At 51.6% G+C, this 26,464-nt stretch overlaps 1 pseudogene; it reads right to left on the bottom strand.

Annotated features, from left to right (window-relative positions):
* Window positions 1-253: 253 nt before the first annotated feature.
* On the bottom strand, window positions 254-17,636 carry LOC115639736 (annotated as a pseudogene).
* Window positions 17,637-26,464: the final 8,828 nt, after the last annotated feature.

The raw sequence follows: 26,464 nt of genomic DNA, 5'->3' as shown, positions 1-26,464 counted from the left end.
ATAAGCATGGTAACATTTGTAAAAAGCAGGGGGTCATGCTCTCTCTCCCTGCATATATGCTTGTATAAAATAAAGGAGCCTCAGGCTGTCTGATCTAAAATCCATCATGTGGTTTATTTTCCACAACACTACAAAAGGCATAAATGGGCCAGTCATCTGGACAACCTGAGGGATAACAGTGCTGCAAACAGTTCAAACAGGTTAAATAAGTTACTATGTGGGAATCAGGAAAAGTATTAAAGTATCGATAGCCCTAGAGGTTTTGATGGTGTTGACCTCCCTTGCAGATTCTCTGGTGTTTAACATGGACTGAGTGCCTAGAGAAAGTTTTCCCACAAACACTGCATTTTTAGGGCCTCTTCCCTGTGTGGATTCTCCTATGGGAAATGAGATTTGAGCAGCTAGTGAAGCATTTCCCACACTCACTGCATTTGTAGGGCCTCTCCCCTGTGTGGATTCTCGTATGGCAAATGAGATTTGAGCTGTGAGTGAAGCATTTCCCACACCCACTGCATTCATAGGGCTTTTCTCTTCTGTGGATTCTCTGATGTCTACAAAGGTTTGAGCTCCTAGCGAAGCATTTCCCACACACTGCATTCATAGGGCTTTTCTCTTGTGTGGATTCTCTGATGTCTACAAAGGTTTGAGCTGTCAGCGAAGCATTTCCCACACTCACTGCATTTGTAGGGCTTTTCTCTGCTGTGGATTCTCTGATGTCTACAAAGGTTTGAGCTGTCAGCGAAGCATTTCCCACACTCACTGCATTTGTAGGGCCTCTCCCCTGTGTGGATTCTCGTATGGCAAATGAGATTTGAGCTGTCAGCGAAGCATTTCCCACACTCACTGCATTTGTAGGGCTTTTCTCTGCTGTGGATTCTCTGATGTCTACAAAGGTTTGAGCTGTCAGCGAAGCATTTCCCACACTCACTGCATTTGTAGGGCCTCTCCCCTGTGTGGATTCTCGTATGGCAAATGAGATTTGAGCTGTTAGTGAAGCATTTCCCACACTCACTGCATTCATAGGGCTTTTCTCTGCTGTGGATTCTCTGATGTCTACAAAGGTTTGAGCTGTCAGCGAAGCATCTCCCACACTCACTGCATTCATAGGGCTTTTCTCTTGTGTGGATTCTCCGATGTCTACAAAGGTTTGAGCTCCTAGCGAAGCATCTCCCACACTCGCTGCAAACATAGGGTCTCTCCCGTGTGTGGATTCTCTTATGGGCAGTAAGGTTTGAGCTGTGATTGAAGGTTTTCCCGCACTCACAGCATTCACAGAGCCCCACTTTCTCCCCTGGACGGTTTCCCTGCTCTCTTTCTAGTCTGTGTTGAATCTCACAGGACTTTTCCTCCTCATGACTCCTGGACACATTCTTTTTCGATCTTTGTGATAATCCTCCGTGTTTATCCAGTTGCCCAACATTTTTCTGCAGAGAATTCGGCTCCTCTCTCTCACATGCCATTGCATCACCTGCTGTGATAGAGACAGAAATCTCAGACAGGGATGGAAAGGGGGAGGCCAAGCCAAAACAAGAGCTGGAGAGAGATCAAATAAAAATCAGGCACTCAACTCCCCCAAACTCTTCCCCCAATTAGAAAGAAGAGGGGGATGAATTCAGCCTTCATATCCCATCCAAATAGCTTGGAGGTTTTCATGCTAACCCCTATATTTTGGATGCTAAGGTCCAAATCTGGGACTAAGGTTTGACATGAAAACCTCCAAGCTTAGTTACCAGCTTGGAGTGGGTACTGCTGCCACCACCCAAAAAATTAGAGTGTTTTGGGGCACTCTGGTCCCCCTGAAAAACCTTACCTGGGGACCCCAAGACCCAAATCCCTTGAGTTTCACAACAAAGGGAAATAATCCTTTTTCCCTTCTCTCCTCCAGGTGCTCCTGGAGAGATACACAGACACAAGCTCTGTGAATCTAAACAGAGTGACTCCCCCCTCTCCATTCCCAGTCCTGGAGAACAGAATTACCGAGTTAATCTCTCTTTCCCCCCCTCACCCAGAGGGTATGCAAAGTCAGGCGAACAAATCCAACACACACAGATCTCCCTCTGACTTTTTCCTCCCACCAATTCCCTGGTGAGTACAGACTCAATTTCCCTGAAGTTTCCCAGTAAAGAAAAACTCCAACAGATCTTAAAAAGAAAGCTTTATATAAAAAGAAAGAAAAATACATAAAAATGGTCTCTCTGTATTAAGGTGACAATTACAGGGTCAATTGCTTAAAAGAATTTTGAATAAACAGCCTTATTCAAAAAGAATACAATTCAAAGCACTCCAGCAACTATATTCATGTAAATACCAAAGAAAAGAAACCATATAACTTACTATTTGATCTCTTTGTCTTTACAACTTGGAAACAGAAGATTAGAAAGCAGAAATCACTTCTCAAAGCTCAGAGAAAAGCAGGCAGACAGAAAACAAAGAACTCAGACACAACCTTCCCTCCACCCAGAGTTGAAAAAATCCGGTTTCCTGATTGGTCCTCTGGTCAGGTGCTTCAGGTGAAAGAGACATTAACCCTTAGCTATTTGTTTATGACAGGGAGGAGTGGCACTATATGTGAAAGAAAATGTAGATTCAAATGAAGTAAAAATCTTAAGCGAATCCACATGTTCCATAGAATCGCTATGGATAGAAATTTCATGCTCTAATAAAAATATAGCATTAGGGATCTAATATTGACCACCTGACCAGGACAGTAATAGTGATGATGAAATGCTAAGGGAAATTAGAGAGGCTATCAAAATTAAGAACCCATTAATAGTGGGGGATTTCAATTATCCCCATATTGACAGGGAACATTTCACTTCAGGACGAAATGCAGAGATAAAATTTCTTGATACTTTAAATGACTGCTTCATGGAGCAGCTGGTAGAGGAACTCACAAGGGGAGAGGCAACTCTAGATTTAATCCTGAGTGGAGTGCAGGAGCTGGTCCAATAGGTAACTAGCAGGACCGCTTGGAAATAGTGACCATAATACAATAGCATTCAACATCCCTGTGGTGGGAAGAATACCTCAACAGCCCAACACTGTGGCATTTAATTTCAAAAGGAGGAACTATACAAAAATGAGGGGGTTAGTTAAACAAAAGTTAAAAGGTACAGTGACTAAAGTGAAATCCCTGCAAGTTGCATGGGCCCTTTTTAAAGACACCATAATAGAGGCCCAATTTCAATGTATACCGCAAATTAAGAATCACAGTAAAAGAACTAAAAAAGAGCCATCGTGGCTTAAAAACCATGTAAAAGAAGCAGTGAGAGATAAAAAGACTTCCTTTAAAAAGGGGAAGTCAAATCCTAGTGAGGCAAGTAGAAAGGAGCACAAACACTGCCAGCTTAAGTGCAAGAGTGTAATAAGAAAAGCCAAAGAGGAGTTTGAAGAATGGATAGCCAAAACCTCCAAAGGAAATAACAAAATGTTTTTTGAGTACATCAGAAGCAGGAAGCCTGCTAATCAACCGGTGGGGCCCCTTGACGATTGAAATACAAAAGGAGCGCTTAAAGATGATAAAGTCATTGCGGAGAAACTAAATGGATTCTTTGCTTCAGTCTTCACGGCTGAGGATGATAGGGAGATTCCCAACCTGAGCTGGCTTTTGTAGGTGACAAATCTGAGGAACTGTCATAGATGGAAGTGTCACTAGAGGAGGTTTTGGAATTAATTGATAAACTCAACATTAACAAGTCACCAGGACCAGATGGCATTCACCCAAGAGTTCTGAAAGAACTCAAATGTGAAGTCGTGCAACTATTAACTAAGGTTTGTAAGCTGTCCTTTAAATCGGTTTCGGTACCCAATGACTGGAACTTAGCTAATGTAATGCCAATATTTAAAAAGGGCTCTAGAGGTGATACTGAAAATTACAGACCGGTAAGTCTAATGTCGGTACAGAGCAAATTAGTCAAAATAATAATTAAGAATAAAATTGTCAGATACATAGAAAAACATTGACTGTTGAGCAATAGTAAACATGGTTTCTGTAAAGGGAAATCGTGTCTTACTAATCTATTAGAGTTCTTTAAAGTGGTCAACAAACATGTGGACAAGGGGGATCGAGTGGACATAGTGTACTTAGATTTCCAGAAAGCCTTTGACAAGGTCTCTCACTAAAGGCTCTTAAATAAATTAAGCTGTCATGGGATAAAAGGGAAGGTCCTTTCATGGATTGAGAACTGGTTAAAAGACAGGAAACAAAGGGTCGGAATGAATGGTAACTAGTGGGTAACTAGTGGTGTTCCCCAAGGGTCAGTCCTAGGACCAATCCTATTCAATTTATTCATAAATGATCTGGAGAAAGGGATAAACAGTGAGGTGGCAAAGTTTGCAGATGATACTAAACAACTCAAGATAGTTAAGACCAAAGCAGATTGTGAAGAACTTCAAAAAGTTCTTCTTCGAGTGATTGCTCATATCCATTCCAGTTAGGTGTACGCGCCGCGCGTGCACATTCGTCGGAAAACTTTTACCCTAGCAACTCAGTGGGCCGGCAGGTCGCCCCCTAGAGTGGCGCCACCATGGCGCTCCATATATACTCCTGCCGGCCCACCCGCTCCTCAGTTCCTTCTTACCGCCCGTGTCGGTCGTTGGAACAGTGGAGCGCGGCTTAGCTGACCTCCACTTCCCTAGCTACTCGTTTTCTCGTATATAATTATGTAGTTATAACACTTTTATATATATATTTGTATGGTTATACATGTTTTCTTTGCTAACATGGTTAGTTTAGTTAGCAGGGTTCAGGAAGTAGCCCCTTCCATGAGCCCAGTGCCGGAGCCATGCATGGCTCACCGGGTTTTCAAAGGGGCCCGGCTTGCCAGAAGCCGCGGCCGAAGAGAGATCTACATGACTCCTGTTTCAAGTGCCTCAGGGAATCGCACTTGACAGATAAGTGCCCCATTTGCAAGGCTTTTAAGCCGAGAACAAAAAGGTGCGGGACTTTCACTTACCCCTCCACCTTGGGCGCCGAGCGATGTTCAAGCGGCGGGCAGAAGCGCCTCCTCGGCACCGGACCCCGCCGGTACCACCAAGGCCTTTCGGCACCGACCGTCGCCGGCACCGATGTCGACTCGGCACCGCTCCCTTCTTCCGAGGTCGAGAGAGTCTACGATTCCTGCTGGTGCCTGGCGGCTCCCCGGCACGCGCCGTGGTTGAGCCCCCTGCTCCCGCTACTTCCGTGCCACCTGCATCGCAGCCAGAGAGTTCGCCTAAGTTGCGTTGTCCGGCACCGTCACCTGCAGAGGCACCGATGACTTCGGCTCCGTCGATTCCAGTCCCCCAGGACCATGGATTCCGGTGCCTGGCAGCTCCCCGGCTCGCGCCGTGGTAGAGCTTACTGCTCCTGCTGCTTCTGTGCCAACTGCACCACAGCTAGACAGCTCGTCTAAGATGACTCGCCCGGCACCGACGACGTCGGCACCGTCGATCCCGGTCCCACGAGGGCCGTAGAATCCGGTGCCTGACGGCTCCCCGGCACGCGCCGTGGTTGAGCGTATTGCTCCTGCTGCTTCCGTGCCAGCGGCACCGCAGCCAGAGAGCTCGTCTAAGTCGGATCGCCCGGCGCCGACACCTGCTACGGCACCGATGACGTCGTCACCGTCGATCCCGGTCCCACAAGGGCCGTAGAATCCGGTGCCCGACGGCTCCCCGGCACGCGCCGTGGTTGAGCGTATTGCTCCTGCTACTTCCGTGCCAGCGGCACCGCAGCCAGAGGGCTCGTCTACGTCGGATCGCCCGGCACCGACACCTGCTGCGGCACCGATGGCGTCGGCACCGTCGAGCCCCGGTCCCGCAAGGGCCGTAGGATCCGGTGCCTGGCGGCTCCCCGGCACGCGCCGTGGTCGAGCTAAGGCTCCGGCTGCTTCCGTGCCAACGGCACCGCAGCCAGAGGGCTAGCCTAAGTCGAAGCGCCCAGCACCGACACCTGCTACGGCACCGATGACGTCGGCACCGTCGATCCCGGTCCCGCAAGGGCCGTAGAATCCGGTGCCTGACGGCTCCCCGGCACGCGCCGTGGTTGAGCTCCTGCTCCGGCTGCTTCCCTGCCAACGGCACCGCAGCCAGAGGGCTAGTCTAAGTCGGATTGCCCGGCACCGAAGCTTCTGAGGCACCGACAACATCGGCACCGTCGATTCCAGTCCCACAAGGGCTATCGAATCCGGTGCCCGACGGCTCCCCGGCACGCGCCGTGGTTGAGCGTATTACTCCCGCTGCTTCAGTGCTGACGGCACCGCAGCCAGACAGCTTAGCTAACTCGGCACCTACCGAAGTTCTAATGACCTCGGTACCGTGGATCCCGGTCCCACGAGGGCCGTCGAATCCGGTGCCGGACAGCTCCCCAGTACGCACTGTGGTTGAGCCTGCTGTTCCCTTCACGCCGGAGATGTTACCAACGGCGAGGGCTCTCAGTGCCATGACAGAGTCAGTGCTGCCTGACCCGGGCACCGCCGGTACGGGTAATACAGTCTCGTCAGGGGACTGTCCCCTGTCAGTACAGCAGAGCGGCACCGTTCATGATCACGGTCCCGCAGACACTCCAAGTCCTGTCGGCACGCCGGACACCACTGGCAGTCCCGGTGCTGTTTTCCTCGGTACTGGTCACACTCGCTGCACCGGTCGGTATCCCGTTCGCCGACCCGCTATCGGCACCGTTCCGACTCCTGGCACCGGGGCAGGTACCTTGACTCCTGTAGCCTCTCCCCGAGCCTCGAGATCTCGGTCGACCTCCCGACACCGTTCTGGTTGCGGGTCTGGATCTCGTTCCAGGTACCGATACGCCTCCCGATGCCGGTCCCCGGTGCCGAGGTGGGCAAGGTCCGAGTGAGTCAGAGACTCGGCCCGGGCCTTCTTTTAGTACCTCCATGGCCGTCCGGACACGCATCCGTGTCATCCCATATGCGCAGATTTTATGCTCAGGACCACGATCCTGATATGATGGCCAGCGGGCGCCAGCCCCGAAGCAGAAAGAGCCTTGGCGAATGCAAGGTGTACGCTGCAGGGGCCCTGCAGCTCTGGGTAGCAAAGCAACAAGCCTTGCTTAGCTGCGATAATTATAGCACCTGGGTGAAGGAGTTTCTCACTCAAAACTCCCACCTGGAGTTCGCTGCCGTCTTGGAGGACGGGGGAAAGAATTTACCCTTTGTTGGTAAAGGCATCTTCGCGGCAGAGACAGCCCCAGACTGCGAAGCCTGCTGGACAATAGGGTCCTAATGCGTCTCAGCATGTATACGCCAGCGACCAAACGCAGGCCTTTATGGCCCCAGCCGCCATACTCTGTGCCTAGCCAGAGGCAGAACTCTGGCGAACGGCAAGGCCAAGGTGGTCGCAGACAAACGTCAGGCCCCCTAAAAAGCCAAAGTCAAGGTCCCTCGCAATTACCACTGGGACCAAAGACGGACCTTCCAAGGTTCGCCGGAGGGCGGTGTACCAGTCGCAGGACGGGATCCCGATCCCGCTTTTTCCTGGCATGGCCCCAGTTACTTTTGGATCGCTGGGTCCTGCGCACGATGGAGCATAGGTACCACCTTTAAATTGCTCCAGCCCTGTCCCCCTTCAGCGGACGAAAGGGGCAAGGGGTTTTACTCCCGTTATGCCCTAGTTCCCCACTCGAACACAGGTCTCAGACCTCCCTGGTCCTGCATGGACTCAACCGGTTTGGGATAAGGTTGAGGTTCTGCATGGTATCCCTGGGAACCATTATTCCATCCTTGCCTCCTGGGGGCTACTATGCCGCCCTGGATATGAAGGACGCGTACTTTCGCAATGCCATCTTCCCTCCGCACGGGAGATGCCTCCGCGTTATAGCCAGCGGTGAATACTCCCGGTTTACGGCCATAGTCGCCGCCTACCGTCGCTGATGTCGGATATGCGTTTTTCCGTATCTGGACGATTCGCTTATCCGAGGAGACTCTGAGACACGATATGATTAATATAGAGCAATCCACTCTGGTTCCCACGCAGAGGTTGGACTTCCTAGGGGCTATCCTGGTCTCCTACCTAGCCGGAGCCTGCTTATCACAACTGCGGTTTTAGGCGATGGCAACAATCATCTGAGGTCTGAAGGCTTTCCCAACGACCTCAGCTCGTTCTTGTCTCAGTCTCCTGGGTCCATGGTTGCCCGCAAGTTTGTAACCAAACACGCCAAGCTCCGCCTCCGTCCTCTCCAAGTCCGGCCCACCTCGGCGTACCGCTTGGACAGGGAGCCAATGGTCATGGTAGTCACCGTTCCCTCGAACGCCTTAGGCTCCCTAGAGTGGTGGCTAACTCCCTCCTTGGTGTGGACAGGGATGCGGTTTCATCCGCCCCAGCCCTCACTGCCCCTGACGGCGGACGCATCATCTCTCTGCTCGAGTGCTCATGGTCACCTCCGAGCTTAAGGCCTTCGGTCTTCTAGGGAGCTGGCATTCCTCATTAATGCCCCAAAAATGAGAGTAGTCCGCCTGGCATGCCAGGGGTTCCAGCGGCAGCTGCGAGGCCGTTGTATCTTGGTGTTTACAGCCAACACAATGGCCAGGTGCTTCATAAGTATTCAGGGGGGACATAGTCCTCCCCCCTTTTTTGTCCGGAGGCCATCCATTTCCGGGTCTTTTGCATGACCCACTCGATGGAGCTGGCGACGTCCTTTCTCCCAGGCGTTCGGAACGTCTTAACTCTTTGACTCAGCAGGTCTTTCCTGTCTTACGAGTGATCACTCTGCCCCATGTGAGGCGTCCCGCTTTCCGGACGTGGAGATGGTTCCTCACACAGACCTGTTCGCTCACCGCGAGCGCAGGAAATGCCAGTGTTCTGCTTCTTCCAAGGTCTCTCCTCGGAATCGATCTTGGACGCATTCCTGATGCCGTGGAACGGCCAACTGCATTATGCCTTCCCACTGTTCCCACTGGTTCGTTTGGTCCTGCTCAAACTCCGCAGGGGCAGAGCGCGCATCATCATGATTACCCCAGAGTGGTCCAGGCAGCACTGACATACCACGTCGCTCGGCCTGGCAGCCCAGACCTCATCACTCAGGGCAATGACAGGCTTCATCACTCGGATCTGCAGCCTCTTCGCCTCACGGTGGCTACTGCGTACCTGAGTCGGGGTGACAGGCAGCCTTCCACCTGGTCAACGTACCGGGCCAGGTGGAAGCGTTTCCTTTACAGCTGCAGTACGCTCGATCTTGCTCCTGCTGAGGTCTCGATCCCCTCTATTGGCCTGCCTCTGGCCTTCAGCGGCAGGATCTGGCGGTATCATCGCTGAGGATACTCTCAGCAGCCATCCCTACCTTCCAGCAGGCTAAGATGGACGTTCAGTGTCCCACGCTCTATGGGTCCGAGGTCCCTCAAGGGCTTGGAGCGCTTGCACCCTCGGGTGCGCCGCCCGGCCCCGCCCTGGGACCTCAACCTAGTCTTGGCCAGACGGGTCTCTGAGATCAGAGCTCTTACGAAGGTTCCTCAAAGACAAGGTGCAGTTATGACCGCACCCGGCTTTCCTCCCTAAGGTGTTTTGGCCTTTCATGTTACCCACAGCTCAACGCAATGGGCATAACCGTTGCACTCCTTGGACATCTGTGGAGTATTTCCTAAGGTGCCCCAGCTCTGCCCCGGTAGCGGGCCAAAGGGAGGGCTTGCTTGTTTTCCTCTCAGAGGATCTCATCTTGGGTGATGGCGGACATCCCCACTTGTTATGATTTGGCTCATATTTCCCCAAGCCACATCACCGTGCATTCTACCAGGGCTCAGGCTTCATCTGCTGCCTTGCTGGCTCGTGTTTCTACCCACGAGATCTGTCGCAAAGCTCCATTGGTCCTCGGTCCTTACCTTTGCTTCGCAGTATGCCCTGGTTCAGCAGTCAAGAGAGGCTGTAGCCTCTGGCGCAGCAGTTTTATTCTGCCACATTTCACTCCGACCCCACCGCCTTTGTAAGGCTTGGGATTCACCTAACTGGAATGGATATGAGCAATCACTCGAAGAAGAAAAGACGGTTACTCACCTTTGTAACTGTTGTTCTTCGAGATGTGTTGCTCATATCCATTCCGCACCCGCCCTCCTTCCCCACTGTCGGAGTAGCCGGCAAGAAGGAACTGAGGAGCGGGTGGGCCGGCAGGAGTATATATGGAGCGCCATGGTGGCGCCACTCTAGGGGGCGACCTGCCGGCCCACTGAGTTGCTAGGGTAAAAGTTTTCCGACGAATGTGCACGCGCGGCGCGTACACCTAACTGGAATGGATATGAGCAACACATCTCGAAGAACAACAGTTACAAAGGTGAGTAACCGTCTTATCTCACAAAACTAAACGATTGGGCAACAAAATGGCAAATGAAATTTAATGTGGACAAATGTAAAGTAATGCACATTGGAAAAAATAACCCCAACTATACACACAATATGATGGGGGCTAATTTAGCTACAATGAGTCAGGAAAAAGATCTTGGTATCATCGTGGACATTTCTCCGAAGATGTCCACACAGTGTGCAGAGGCAATCAAAAAGGCAAACAGGATGTTAGGAATCATTTAAAAGGGGATAGAGAATAAGACTGAGAATATATTATTGCCCTTATATAAATCCATGGTACGCCCACATCTCAAATAATGTGCACAGATGTGGCCTCCTCACCTCAAAAAAGATATACTGGCACTAGAAAAGGTTCAGAAAAGGGCAACTAAAAAGATTAGGGGTTTGGAGAGGGTCCCATATGAGGAGAGATTAAAGAGGCTAGGCCTCTTCAGCTTGGAAAAGAGGAGACTAAGGGGGGATGTGATAGTGGTATATAAAATCATGAGTGATGTTGAGAAAGTGGATAAGGAAAAGTTATTTACTTATTCCCATAATACAAGGGTCATCAAATGAAATTAATAGGCAGCAGGTTTAAAACAAATAAAAGGAAGTTCTTCTTCACGCAGCGCACAGTCAACTTGTGGAGCTCTTTACCCGAGGAGGTTGTGAATGCTAGGACTATAACAATGTTTAAAAGGGAACTGGATAAATTCATGGTGACTAAGTCCATAAATGGCTTTTAGCCAGGAAGGGGAAAGAATGGTGTCCCTAGCCTCTGTTCATCAGAGGATGGAGATGGGTGGCAGGAGAGAGATCATTTGATCATTGCCTGTTAGCTTCACTCCCTCTGGGGCACCTGGCATTGGCCACTGTCAGTAGACAGATACTGGGCTATATGGACGTTTGGTCTGACCGGGTATGGCCGTTCTTATGTTCTTATGGACAATAATGAACTGAGAGACTTTCCAAGGGCTTTGTTGGGCATACCAGATGTTTCCTTCAGGCACTTATAGATTCTGAGGTGGTTTAATATTTCCTCACCTGTGCGGGGAGCGCTCAGGATCTCTCTTTCCTCTGAACCCTGGAGGTCTGGGACCAATGGCTCTTCTCCTTGTTCCAGGTGGGAGATCGCATCACGTTGGAAAACAAAAAACTCTGTTCAGATGAAAGAAAACAAAGGAGTTCAGTGGATTTCATAAGACTTGGTCATAAAAAAACATTCTATTAATTTAACTTCAGTGTTTAGTGTGACCTGGTGGTCCAGGGGCAGTTCTTACTGAAAATGCCAAAGTTAGGGCAGGCTGAAAAAGGGAGAGCAGATCTCCCAAAACTCGTAGTGAACACTGAAGTTAAACTCACCGACCAGTCACAAACTGTGCTTCTGATCCCCGACACGGGCTATCGAGCTGAAAAAAGAAATCACACAGTCCCCATTATTGCATCCCAGATCTCTGGCTACTAATCAGCAACTAGGTCCAGTACAGTGAGAGGTTATTTAAAAACTGTGCTCTCATAAACAAAGTGTTCTACTGACCCCAAAGGGTCAGCCTCAGTACCATATCATTATAGGTTTGGATATTACCCAAAATTCCATCCTTCCAGACAATCCTTTAGCATCTAAACTAAAGGTTTAAACAAAAGAAAGACAGAAAGAAGTTAAATGGGAAAGGAGTCAGATACATTCCATATATCAGGTTCTTAGTAGTATTGGTGAGTTGCTGGCTTGAAAGTCTGTCTGGAATGCATCCACAGCTTGGATGGGTCATTCAGTCCTTACGGGGAGACAACAAGGGGTCGTACTGAATGGTGAGTTGTCAGGCTGGAGGGAGGTTACTAATGGAGTTCCTTACAGGTCACTCTTGGGACCAATCTTATTCAACCTTTTGTTTAGTGACTTTGGCACAAAGAGTGGGAGTGTGACTCAAAGCTGGGAGGTATTGCCAGTATGGAGGAGGACAGGAATATCATACAAGAAGATCTGCACGACCTTGAAAGCTGGAGTTATAGAAATGAGATGAAAATTAATACTCCAAAATTATGCACTTAGCTGGGGACGTATCAGTTCGAAGTGACAGAGAAGGAGAAAGACCTAGGTGTATTGATTAATCACAGGATAATTATGAGCTGCCAAAAAGCTGCAGCTGTGAAATAGGTTAATGCAATCTTAGGATGCATCAGGCAAGGTATTTCCAGTAGACACAGGGAAAGATTAGTACTGTAATACAAAGCATCGATGGGACCTCATCTGAAATACTGTGGGCCATTCCGGTCTCCCATGTTTAGGAAGAATGAATTCAAACTGGAACAGGTGCAGAGAAGGGCTATTAGGATGGTCCGAGGAATGGAAAATCTGCCTTAGGAGAGGAGACTCAAAGAGCTTGGCTTGTATAGCCTAACCAAAAGAAGGCTGTGGGGAGATATGATTGCTCTCCATACCAACAGCAAAAGGCTAAATACCAGGCAAGGAGAGGAGTTATTTAGGTTAAGCTCCAATTTTGGCCCTAGAACAAATGGCTATTGGCCATCAATAAGTTTTGGCTTGAAATTAGGTGAAGGTTTCCAGGGAAGCAGTGGGGGCAAAAAAACAAACTGGCTTCAGGACTGAGCTCGACACCTTTCTGGAGGGATTGGTATGATGGGGCCGCCTACAATGGCATGCAGATGATCTGCATCTGCTGCCAGCAAATATCTCCAAAGGCCAGTGATGGGACACTGGATGAGGCGGGCTCCGAGTTACTACAGAGAATTCTTTCCCAGGTGTCTGGCTGCTGGGTCTTGCCCACACGCTCAGGGTCTAATTGATTGCCATTTTGCCCCAACCCAGATTGGCAGAGACCTTGGAGGGTTTTTTGCCTTCCTCTGCAGCATGGGGCATGGCCTGGGTCATTTGCAGGTTTAAACTAGTGTAAATGGTGGATTTTTTGGTAACTTGAACTCTTCAGATAATGATCAACTTCATTAACTCAGCCAGAGCTAAGGGGTCTATTACAGGAATGGGTGAGTGAGGTTCTGTGGCCTGCGATGTGCCAGAGGTCAGACCAGATGATCATGATGGTCCCTTCTGGCCTTAAAGTCTGAGAGTCTATAAACTGTGCTATGCGTTGCACTGACACTGACGGAGATCAGGGCCCCACCATGCTGCGCACGGCAGAGAACATGACTGAGATCAGCACCCCCCATCGTGCTGGGCACTGCACAGACAGAGAGGGACAGTCCTTGCCCCCAAAAGATCACAATCCAAGTACACAATGGGTAGGAGGAAAACAGAGAAGGGCTGTGCCTTCCCCAAGGTCACCAAGCAGGTCAGTGACAGAGCCACGAACAGACCCAGTAACTCCAGAGCCCCGTCACACACAACTTGAAAAGGTTCCCAGACCCCATTGTGTTAGGCTACATGAAGAGGTGGTTTATCCATGGATGCACAGGCTGTGTTGGCAGGTAAGCTCAGCTGCAGTCCCTGCACATAGCTGGGGGTATGTGTCATGAGTCAGAAGAAGTGAGTGTCCAGTCCTGTGGGGCTGTGCTCCTGGCTCATATCTCCAGCACTCACTGCTGCCCCTCCCTTACCAGCTGCACTGTTCAGCCAGCCTCAGGCCCCAGAGAGGTCACTGCCCCTCCCACTCCACCTCAAACCTTCAAACTGGGACATGGTGCACCAGTGCCAATCAGAGTGCACTAACGTAAATTCTATCTATACTAAGGATTTGCAACAGTGCCTAAAACACAAGTGTGGCAGAGACCTTTATAGAGTCATAGATTATTAGGGATGGAATAGACCTCAGGAGATCATCTGTGGTGTCTCAATGCGGAGCACAGAAAATTCTCACTCAACACAGCTGTAAGCAAGTAAAAAATCTCCTTCTTTATTTTTACTTCTACCTCCTTATATAGTTAAATTCAGTTACATAAGGGCTAGCCATGCATACTGATGTTATACATACTAATCATATAATTGGACAAAAGCATACTATCACGCGCGCAGCATGCACAAAGCAACAATCTTGTAGGCACCATAAAAGGCCCTGTTTACTGTACTATGCAAGGTCAGATAAAACTCAGACAGTCACATGATTATAGCAAGGGTCCCAGTATTTTTCCAGACTGACTTGACAAATTGCGGCCTAAAATACATGATAGTTGCCCACAACCATCTAGTCCAACCCCCTGCTCAAAGAAGGACCAATCCCCAAATGTCCCCTTTAAAGATTGAACTCATAACCCTGGGTTTAACAGGCCAATGCTCAAACCACTGAGCTATCCCTCCCTGCCCCTTTTTTTTAATAGCAGAAATCCCAGGGCTGCCTCACATAAATTGCAGCTGCGATCACAGGCTTTCCTCTCCGCTCCCACTCCACCAGGGCTTTAGTACCCAAAACAGCAGTACGGTGGCACCAGAACTGGGATATATTTCTAGCTCCATCATGGACAGCCTGGGTGACCTTGGACACATCAATGTTTCTCCTCTCAACTTTAATCTTTTTACCCAGCTGCCCACTCACTGGGGTCTCCTCTCTCTCCAGAGCCGCTCACCACTAAAATGTGTGTGCATGTGTCATAAACAGATAGTTAAGGGTCAATGTCTCTTTTACCTGTAAAGGGTTAACAAACAGGGAACCAAACACTTGACCAGAGGACCAATCAGGAAACAAGATACATTCAAATCTCAGTGGAGGGAAGCCTTTGTTTGTGTTTTTTGGGTTTTGCTTTGTTCTCTGAGTCCTGAAAGAGACCAGATGTGCAACCAGGTTTCCTGCCAATCTCCCTGCTAGTCTCTTATATATTCAGAATTGTGAGTATTAAGTAGAAAGGCGGTTATAGTCTTTTAATCCTTTTCTGTATTTGCAAATGTGTAGTTTGCTGGAAGTATTTTAAATTGTATTTTTGCTGAGGGGAGGCTTTTCTCTCTGGTGTCTATAAGCTGAAAGACACTGTAATATTTACCACCTAGATTACAGAGACAACTTTTACTTTTTTTCTTTCTTTTTAAGACCTGTTCGATTTTTTTCCCTGGTTGAGGCTCAAGGGAATTGAGTGTGTACTCACCAGGGAATTGGTGGGAAGAAGGGAAAGGTAAATTTCCTTTGTTTTAGATTCATGGAGCTTGAATCTGTATTGCCTCTGGCTGAGGGGAAGAGGGAAGGGGTAGAGGTGGAAAGCCTCTGTTTTATGATTCAAGAAGTTTGAATCACAGTATCTTCCAGGGTAACCCACGGAGGGAAAGCCTAGGAGAGGCACTGTGAGGGAAAGAGTTTACTTTCCTTGTGTTAAGATCCAGGGAGTCTGGATCTTGGGGGTCCCCAGGGAAGGTTTGGGGAATCCAGAGTTTATCAGGCACTCAAAGTCCTGATTGGTGGCAGCAAATCAGAGCTAAGCTAGCAATTAAGTTTAGAGGAATTCATGCTAGTACCCCATCTTTGGACCCTAAAGTTCAGATTGGGGAAGAATACTATGACAGGGTGTCTGTGACATTCTATACCTTGGGCAAGTGTACTCTTACCCCCATATTCCTCATTTTTATATCATCGTGATCTTACATAGAAAGCATGCCTTGTAAGGTATCAGAAGAAAGGTTATGATCTGCTGAAAATCATTTCTCTATCCATATATATGTATCATGAATGAAGTCACTGAGAATTGTGTTGTATGATGGTCACTAAAACATGCTGTAATTTGAGGGAATCAGCCAGATCTTAGCTTCCCAGAGGCAACAGCAAGGAAAGTAACCAACGCCAGGGCAGGGTATCAAGTCTCTCTGGTTCTGCTTCTTGCTGACAGAGAGGTTCAGAGACAGTGAGAGAGTCCTGGGGAAGCTGGGAACAGGAAGCATGGGCTGGTGGAGTTCAGTGGAGAAAGGGAACAGGAAGGGCAGGGATATTACTGAATGCAGGATCTCAGCAGTGCTAGATGACAGGATAGCACATAGTGCAGCCCACTGGAAAACATAATCCTGACTATACATATAAAATGATGCGGTCTAAATTAGCTGTTTCCACTCAAGAGATGGATCTTGGAGTCACTGTGGATAGCTCTCTGAAAACATCCATTCAATGTGCAGCAGCAGTGAAAAAAGGCAAACAATGTTGGAAATAATTAAGAAAGGGATAGATATGACAGAATATATCGTATGTGTAAAAACAGCAAATAAATCCATGATACACCCACATCTTGAATACTGCATGCAGATGTTGTCATCCCATCTCAAAAAAACATATATTGGAATTGGAAAAGATTCAGAAAAGGGCAACAAAAATGATTAGGGGGATGGAACAGTTATGCCAGACCTAACCCCCAGTTTCACTTGAGCAAACTGGAGCTATTTGATACTGTGCAATATGGCTCCTGTGCTCTGTTCTCAAAGTGTTCTGCAGCAAGGAAGGATCTCTGGTAGCGTGTGTGTGTGTCACTGGCATGTTGGGGTGATGCTGAAACAGGACAGAGCAGAGGGGGCATCGTGGGGCTGGCGTGAGCCTTAACTCTTCATTTCCCCTTCCAAGAACCGAGGGACAGGAACCCTTACCCAGAGACGTCACATCCTTATAGTTTTCCTGCATGACATCCCAGTAGAGGGCTCTCTGAGTGGGGTCTAGCAGAGTCCACTCTTTCCTGGTCAACTTCACAGCCACCTCCTCAAAGATCACCGGCCTCTGAAAGAGCGATAGTCCAACACTCAGGACCTCTTTCCCCACTCACAGCCCCACTATTTGTGGCAGAAAGGAACAAATCAAATGGAAGCTCTGGGTGGATCCCACTCAAGAGAGTCCCACCCCCACCCTGCTCAGAGTATCCAGTAAATACCAGGGTGAGGGGACAAAGAGAGAGCCCCTTGTCTCTCCCAGCAGATCCATCACACACCTATTAGCCATTGACCAATACAGGAGATGGAGCCTCTGGCAGAGTCCAGGAAGAGCTCCCTGGTAGGAAGCCCAATAAGTTCCTCATTGCGAGGAGCGGGATATGAAGGGAGAGGCAGCTCCAATAAGCCTGACTCATGGATGCCCCCTTCATATCTCACAGCAGCCGCTGGTTAGTGAGGTCAGGCTCCAGCACTAGGAGTCTGGTCAGTTTGACTAGCTCCATGTAGGTGGGCTATTTTCCTTCTTCACAAATTAGGGAATTTCCACCTCCAAACCTCCTGGGTCTGTTCCTAGAATCTAGGCCACTTATTAAATAACTCCCAGCAGATTTGCCACACCCTGGCCTCCTCCTTTTCTCCACCCTGTGAATTTTCTGCCCTGCTCCAACCTCCAAACTAGACTGTCCAAACCTTCCCATCTCCCGTGTATTTGCTGTCCCTCTCCCTCCTGCAGGAACCCACCAGCAATCCCCTGATAATCTCTACCTGAGCTGGCTCCACTGCAGCCATTTCTCTTCCCTGTCCCACGCCAGGCTGGGATGAGCTGGAGCCAAACAGGGACATCATTCTGCAGCCTGTCTGGGGGACAAGGGCAGTTGTGGGCATTTCAGAACCGGTTTTACTTAATTTCACATCACAATTCCCCCAGGCCCTTTCCCTGCAGACAGACATCCTAGATTCTGCCATGCTGAGAAATGCTCAATCTGTTTACTACAGTGTAGACCTGGTCCCTCCTGCCAGGCTAAGCCCACAGAGACATTTTTAACCTCCCTTCTCCCTCCCCTCACCCCATAACAAAGTCTCTGAACACAAGGCTAGAAAAAAAGCAGAACCAAAGGAGTCACTGTGGAGGATTCCCTTGGACACTGACCCCACGGCAGCCACACCCCAGCAGAGGAAATATGGAGTCTGGAACTGGCTTTTCCTCTGTCTGATCCTTGTTTTGTTCGCTGGAAGGTGGTTCTGCCCAGGGATGCAGCAATACATGTGTCTGGGTGGATTAGAGAGCTGGAAATCTCTCCCCCCACTCATTTCTCCCACTGCCCCTTTCAGTCTCTCCTTCCCCTGTCCTCTCTCCCAGCCCCTCTGGCTGGGAAAGTCCCATTCCTGGGGGCTTTGCTCTCCCATGGCTGGATTTTCTCCTGGCAATTGCTACTGGGAGGAGAAATGAGGAGGGGCTGTTTGTGCAGAGTCACTTTCTTGCCAGACCCCAGCACTTTCCCTGAGGTCTTTCAGTTACCTGGAGTGTGTGGCTCAGAATTTAGTGTTAACAGGGCGCAGGGCTGCCTGAGGGGGCTAGGACCAGCTGGAGAAAGTCATCCCCTGGGCCGGGCAGAGAAGCAGCTTGAAGTAAGGTCACTTCCCAGCACACAGCCCCGCTGGGGCAGCAGCAGCTGCTAAACCTGGTCTCCCAGATTACAATGGAGGCTGCAGCGTCTGACTCAGGAAGCTGAACCCCAATATCCTGAGCAGAGAGGGACAGAGCGTTTGAGCAGCTTCCTTCCTTTAGCTCTCTGGGGAGAGCAGCTAATGAGAGCCTCTCCTCACAGGGAGAATGGCTGATCTCATTTGCCCCACTGTCTATCTGGAGTCACTCCTTGTCTTTCCATGCAGTGATTCTGGATTAACAATGGTCTCAATGAAACCAGAGTTCAGAAAGAATGAGTCCAGAATGCTGTGGAAGAGACCATTGTGTGACAGTGCTGACTCCCCTCCCTCACCCTTAGATCTAGGACAAGGATGGGGGGAGGGGAGACATTTTCCCAATGGAACCCACACCACAGGGGATCCCCCTCGCCAGGCCCCAGTCTCTGCCCCCCCATATCCCAAGGGTGCCGGGGGCAAATCCTGCTGCAGCTCCACTGGGGCTGAGGCAGCTCTGAGGCTTCTCCCAGGTTCCCCGGGCCAGAGTCACTTCCTGCCCAGCCCCAGTGCCCCTCCCGGAGTCTCTCACTCACGGGGGGGCTCCGGCCCAGGGGGCTGGTGCTGGCAGAGCCTGGGGCTGCCCAGGGGGCCGGTCCCAGCTGGAGAAAGCCCCCCCCCCCGCGGCCGGGGTAAGAATGTGCTGCTGGTAGCAGCCTGGGGCTGGGCCATCTCCATGGGGGACACTTGCTCCTCTCTCCCCTTCCTGGGCCGTCCCACGCCCTGTTGCCAGCAGAGAGGGCCCCCTCCCCAGCCCAGCCCAGAGGCGTCCCTGTCTCAGGGCTCCCCCAGCCTCTGCCCATTAACTCTCTGCCCAGTTCAGAAATCACTCAGGGGAACGATTTCCCACCGACACAAGGACAAATCACTGCAGGTGAAAATGGGGGGAAACACCTTTCCCCACGGTTCAGGTGCAGTGGATCCCACGTGCCGACGCGATCCCAGCACCTTCCACTCTCCGGCTGATTTAGAGCCGTTGAGGAGGAGCACTGGGGAGTCAGACGACAGTTGGGTTTCGTCACTGGCAGGGAGGCCCTCTGGGCTGGTGGACCCCAGGAACGCAGGGCGGCAGGAATGGTGGTGACAGGCCTCCTGTTCCTCAGTCTCACAGCGGGACGGAGGGGGTTCTTCGCTCTCCAGCTCGGGAGCACTGTGAAGACCCGACCGTGGACGGGCTGTCGCTGGGGTGCACCGCCCCGCGCAGGCGCTGAACACGTCCTTATAGCACTTTTGTGGCGGGAAAAGTTCTGAGGAGATGGAACGCTGAGGGCTGGTTTTGGCGGGAAGAACCGGTTTGGACTGGTCTGTGTCTGTGTCCTGAGGGTAAACAAGTCCCCTCTCAGAGATGGAGTCCAGGGGTCAAAGGTTCACATGCTTCATACTGGATCTTATTTTAAAGCCAGAGATTTACTTCATAAACATCTTAGTAACCAACTAATTGAACATATTAAAGAATTTACACTTCTTACACCTAACAATGAGATAAAAAAAAGAGCACAGACAAACCTTGTCAGTAACGGCTAATGTCCTAAATGGGAAATCAGCCGCGGGTTGTAGCTGGGAGAGCGCACAGTCTGAATGTGTATGACCCGACCCCAGCCCCCAGCCCCGCAAAGCAGTGGGGCTTGGCACTCTCTGTGCATTGGTGTGGTGGCTGAGTGGTTAACCAGGCAGTGACAATCCAAGGAAGTTACCTGAGTCAGTCTCACTCCTGAGGAGATTCTGCACCAAAAAAATTCTGTGCACAGTATTTAAAAATTCTGCAGATTTTATTTGTCAATAAATAAATGTGGAGGCCCCAGCATGGCAGTGGGGAGCACAGGCTGCTGGATGCACAGAGGGGGGAGATCACCCTGCAGTCCCCACTCTCCTCCAGTGAAACAGACTTGGTGGTGAGGCTGCACCTCTCTGCTGCCTACTCCAGGAGCCCCCAAAAGACTCCCCAAAACTGCTCATCAGGGGCACATGTGCCTTCCCTTTGCTTCCCCATCAGAAAGTCAGAAAGCCTGAGCAGCTGGTGCTGGCTGGGGCCGTGTCCAGGGCCTGCTGCACAGAGCTCTCTGACCAGCCGGGCGCTGCTCTGGGTGCCCAAAGGGATCCGTGCCCCCGGCCTGTCATGCCCATTAGGACGGGGAGTGTCAGTTGGATGCAGGGCTCAGTGCTGGGGCAGCCCCCAGGGGCCAGGATCCCGTCTCCAGGGCCCCGGGGCCACGCTATGCTGGGCACAGTGGGATGCCAGGCAGCAGTGCTGCAGGCCATGTGGGGACAGGGGAGTGGTGGGAGCGGGAGACTGGTGGCTGCTGCTATGCTCAGCTCTTCCCAGGAACCTCAGAGCTGGGGCTGGAGCTGGAGCTGACCTGGTCCCACTGCTCAGTGTGATGTGGGCCAGGGTGGCTGGGGGGAGAAGCTGCAGCCAAAAGAAACAAGCACAGGAGAACCCCCACCATGAGGAGCAACTGCAGGCCTGGCTAATTATGACCATATCCATGGCCTGTGTTTACAAAGTTTTCTTTGAGTCATTGCAGCCAGAGCAGAGCGAGGTGGCAGGATACAGGCCCCGGCCCTGCCAATCACTGTGGTTGACTCACTGCTCCTGGTGCAGGCCCTATATAGCTATGGCGGGAAGCTGGCGGGGGGCAGCGCGGTCCCTAGATAAGGACCTCATGTCACCAGCAGCTACAACTGGAGGCGACATGCCCTCCTGCAGCCACGCGCAGGCCAGACAGCAGGATGTCCCTCAGTGTGTGCAGTGTGGGGGTGGTGAGGAGAGCTGTCTGCATGTGGCAGCCCACAGCACTGGGAATGCCCTGAGGGCTGGTGGGCCGATCGCACTGCCCCAAGCTCCACAGGGGCGCAGAGCCCCCAGAAGCCAGGCTGTCTGCTTGTGACCAGGGCTCATGGTGCTCTGCGAGAAAGAGGGCTGCACACATAGGAGTGTGCAGGACATGGGCCAACCCCAGGGAACCTGTTGCAAAAAATGACCCATCCCTCTCCCAAGGAAGATCTCATCCCTATTGCGTACAGGGGGCCTAGGACCCAGGAGGTGAAAGGACTCACCCCAGGGGACACAGCAGGGAATTGGTGGCAGAATGAGAATAGAACCCAGGCGTCTGGGCTCCCATCCTGGCGTGTGAAGCACCTTGGCTCACCCATGAAGGGGAAGCACAGGGACACATAAGCCGGCTCAGAGAAGGCAGCAGGTGATGCCGGACAAATGGCTTTGGTGTTCACACTGATCGTCCCCGAGATGCTAAACACCATGTGGAAATGCCAGGCTTGCTGTTCTGGCCAGGCTCTTCCACTTCCAGTCCCCCTCCCCTTCGCTCCCGGCTCCGGGAGGCACCATCGCCCCAGGGGGAGCCTGGCCTTACCCAATTCCCAGCCCAGGCACCAGGACCAGAGGTGCAGGGAAAACTCCAGGCATTTGGAGACACATCTCAAGGCCGAGAGCCTGATCAGTCACTAGCATCTCTGTCACACCCACCACATTTTGCCCCTCTCCCAGAAAGGCGCTTTGGGGCTGCAGGTCCCCAGCCTGGGGCAAAATGTTGCTTTGTCACATCAAGCCCCCGGACCAGAGCTTCAAGGCTGGTGCTTGGCCACCAGCTCACGGGCCTGGAACATATTCTGCTCTTGCTTTCCTTTGCCATCTGTGCAATCGCTGGCTTTTCCTGCTGGCCAGCACTGCCTTGGGGGCCCTGACTGCCGCCACATCCATTCCCCGAGTGCCGCGTCTTTACCCTGCTGTTCTGCCCTGTGCCTCGGGCCTTCCCCCACTCGCTGATCCCATCCCCACCCTGCTCCTCAGGGCAAAATCAAGTCAGTCGCTCTCAGGGGCACCTCCCCGGGGCCTGGTTAGCTGGCTGAGAATTCAGCTGCTAATTAGCAGATCGTTAACAGATCAAATCCACCCGCCTGCCTGGTCTGCCCTGGGGCATTGCTATTCATTAGCTGAGCCACTGGCCAAGAGCCAGGGGCCTCAGTGGGTAGGTCTGGAGCAAACCGGTCACTGGAGCCTTTGACAGGGGCAGGTAGCCCTGCTGCTGCAGCTGGTCACTAACTGTGAGGGGTCAGGAGGAGCCCTCCATGGGGAGCAGATCACTGCACACCTGCTGCTGTGGGGCTCTTATACTGCCAACCTGCAGTTGCTGGTGAGAGGTAGTGGAGACTGTGGCCTAGTGGTGAGGGTGCTAACCTAGAGCTCTAGGGAAGTGGGTTCAAATCCTTGCTCTGCTATTAGCTTGCTGGATAATCCTGGGCAAGTCATGTCTTTGCCCCATGCCTCAGTTTCCCCATCTGTAAAACAGTAGAGACCATAGTGACCTCCTGAGTAAAGTCCTCTGAGACTTATTGATGAAGGGTGTAGAGCTCCATGGCTGTGCAACCGGAAGCACTAGACAGGGAGGTCCAGGACCCCTGAGCTTGCAGCCTTGCTACTGGGGGAGGCCAAGGCTTTGCCCCATGATGCTCTGCCATTGGGTTCAGTGTGGAAGGAGTTAAAATCTGCTGAGCCCCTTCTGGCCTGTTAGAGCCTCACAGGGATCCTGTCTCCAGCTGTGCCCTGGAGTCTGTTTGTGCTTCTCCGCACCACATGGGGGTGATGGAGGCACATGGAGTCTAGCCTTGCAGTCTTTGGCTTTGGTGTTTTCACTGATCGTCCCTGAGACACTAAACCCATGTGCCCCCCCGTCTCAGTGGGCAGAGAGGGCTGGACTAAGCCTGGGTGATTGTGCCCCATCAGCAAACAGCTCAGAAGAGACCCTCCTAACTATGGATTACTGTCCCCTCATTTCCGGTGCTGGCTGAGAGGGGCCGGGAGGAAGGTAGGGCCTTTTCCTCTAGTGTGCTCACTCCAATCCGGCCCCCGGGTGGTGGGACTGGCTGGCCCAGAGGGGGTGGGGAATGGGACACAGGACCTTCCCCTCTGGGGCACTGGTTCACATATAACCCAAGCTGAGAGTGACTGAAAGTTGTTTCCATCTGGAGGTAGGAATTAGCAGCTCCATTCAGGGTGCAGCTGGCTCATTCCCATCTGCCAGGTGGGCCCCATTGGTATCTGCTACCCTGGGGAGAAGGGTCAGATCAGACTCCCCTGGCACATACGCACATGGCAAACCCTGCTGCCCCAAAGTACTCAGGCACCAGAACCCCTGTGCGGAGAGCAGGGGAAGGATCTCTGGCCACTTGGCTTTGCTGTTGTTGGTTGCTCAGAGTCCCCAGAAGTCAGATCCCTCCATATGCACCCCCCCATACACACCCCTGGAGCTGCCTGCTGCCCCTGTGCATCGAGCACCCATTGCCTTTTACCATACAAGTCCAGGAATGTGTGATTCCCTTCCCCTCCTTAGTCAGTGGAACATCCAGAGCGCAGAGCAGGAGCTGCCTGACGGGCTGGAGCTGTTACTCGGTGCCCCATGGCAAGATTTATCTCACTTGCTGGCACTTCCTTTCCCCCCATCGTCCACTCCCCCCATCAAAAGGAGCCCAGGCATACATGCCACAGCACTGCTGAAAGGGCAATTCTGGGCAGGATTTCACAGCTTCCAACCACTGCACAGAGAGCACAGGGGCAGACACCAGGGTGAAGGACACAGGATGGGTACATAGACACATAGATGATGGATGTGTAGAGGAATAGATAGAGAGCGAGAGAGATGATGTGTGTTCATGGGGACAGACAGATGCCTCCTCACAAGCCCCTCTGAATTGGTCAATATCATTATCCCCATTTTACAGATGGGAAAACTGAGGCCAAAAGCAGGGCCATGACTTGCCCAAGGTCACCCCGCAAGCCGGTGGCAGAGCCGGGATCAGCCTGGCTTCTGGTTGTGTGCTCAAACCATTTCCCCGTTTCTAGGTAGGGGATGGTCTTTCTGTGATAATCCTCTTTGTTTTCTACAGCCCATTTCCCCCCTCCCCAGGGCTCCCAAAAAAACAGTCAGGCTCTGTTTACCAAGGAATCTCCTACCTCCTCCCACCTCCCACTGAAATGCTTCCACCTCTGGGCTGGGACACAGCAGCTGTTTGGCAGCACACAGTTTAGGACAGGAAGTGAAGGAACCCTGTACCCCAGGGGAGATCTGGAGATGGAATGTGATGACCAAGCTGGCCTGAGGTCTAGCCCCTGGTGCTAGCACCCAACATTGTCCAAAAGCACCAGGATATTTGAATAATGCCAAGGCCAGGACCTCAGGGGGCAGCTTATACCAGCAGCACAGCACAGCATCCGCAGCACTGGGATGGAGAGGTGGCTGGTTACTGATGCAGAGGGAATTCTGTGCCATGAAGGGACTTCTCAGGTTTCTCTGCCCAATGCTCTTCAGAGGCCTGTACTCCATGGCCTCTGGGCACAGCCGCCCCCAGGAACCGAGTCACTGCGGGCAGTTAATGACCCTGGCGTCTCAGCACTGCTCAGAGCTGGTGCCCAGCCTGTGATCAGCGCTGGGTGCATGGCTGTTATTCCCAGCACTGGCAGAGACACTGCCGGCTGCTCTGTGGCTTGTGGGGAGGCCGCAGCCTCCTGCAGAGCCGCAATTAGGGTGCAGAGTGGCTTGTTTCCTAGCACCCAGCAGCCATCGATCAAGGCTGGGGACGTCCTCCCAGAGCCGGGCAGGATCCTATTTATACCGAGGGTCCCAGGAAGCCCGATCTGGAGCAACCCAAGGAAGTTCCATGTCCCTCCAGCCCCCACAACACTTGGGCTGGGGAACTCCAGGCCAGGACAGACCTTGGCTGCTGCTGCGTGAGACCTGCTGGGCTGCTCTAGGGCCTGCAGCTCGAGGTGAGTCCTGGGGGTCCTGCTTCATCAAACAGCCCTGTGGTTGGGACAAGACACCCCCTCCCTGTGCATCCCTTCCATCCCCAAACTCACCTCCTCCGGAGGCCTCCAGCCACCTATCCCACCCGCCCCCCGATATGCCCGGTGCCCCTGTAGCCATGGTGGCCACTCAGCTAGCAGCAGCACCCATGTGGCAGGTGATGGCTGGATGTGCAGTGCAGGGACTCTGGGGGACCTAGTCCAACAGGGTGGGCACCCCAGCACTGGGATGGAGTTAGAGACCTTCGTTTCCCCGTCCACATCCAGCACACCGACCCTCATCTCCAGCTGGGCTCAGCCCTGGGCAGAGATGGGGCTCAGGGCAGCTGTGGGCTGAGGAGGGGACTGGGAACATCCCTGGACCAGGGAGGAGGCTGAAGGTGCCCTGAGCTGTGACCCGGGTCCTAGTGGGGAACCAGCTGGGGTCACTCAATTAGATTGAACTGCACAGAATGGGGCAGCCAAACCCCAAAAGCTGTTGGACAATCCAATACTTAGATTGACCAAGTCAGTGCAAAACAGCTGCTTTATTACCTCATTTGTTACTCCGAAGTCCAAACAACATAGTTCCCTTAAAGTGATCCAGCCTCAGGCCTCCATACAGGTACCCACATCAAATATTATGAACATTTCTGTAAATCTTCTTTCATTATATAAAAAGTTCTACCAATCCCAAGGGATCAGACACATCACCTCCCAGGTACATGAATGTTTCAGATCTCACCCAAATACTTGCTACAGCCAATTTTTATTAATGAAACTAAAATGTATTAAAAAACAAAAGAGAGAGTATGGTTAAAGGATCAATATACATATAGACATGAGTTCAATTTGTTGAGGTTCAGATTCACAGCAGAGATGGTGAGCTCTGTAGTTGCAAAGAGTTCCTGTAGAGTTCAGATCATAGGTTATAGTCCAATGTCCAAATATCATATTCAGGGCGCACCAGCATAACTGGGACCTCAGTCTTGCGACTCAAACTTCCCCTGATGAAGTCTAAGCAGATCTGAGATGACAGAATCAGGACCCAAGGATCTTTTAGACACTTCCATGGCCTCTTTGACAAGTTGGGAGTTCCTGGGGAACAAAAGGTAATTGGGATGACTTTG

This window comes from Gopherus evgoodei, unplaced genomic scaffold (genome assembly GCF_007399415.2).
Source record: "Gopherus evgoodei ecotype Sinaloan lineage unplaced genomic scaffold, rGopEvg1_v1.p scaffold_112_arrow_ctg1, whole genome shotgun sequence".
Taxonomy (NCBI): Eukaryota; Metazoa; Chordata; order Testudines; family Testudinidae; genus Gopherus; species Gopherus evgoodei.
Note: the sequence above shows the minus strand (reverse complement) of the source record. Positions and strands in the feature narration are given on the sequence as shown.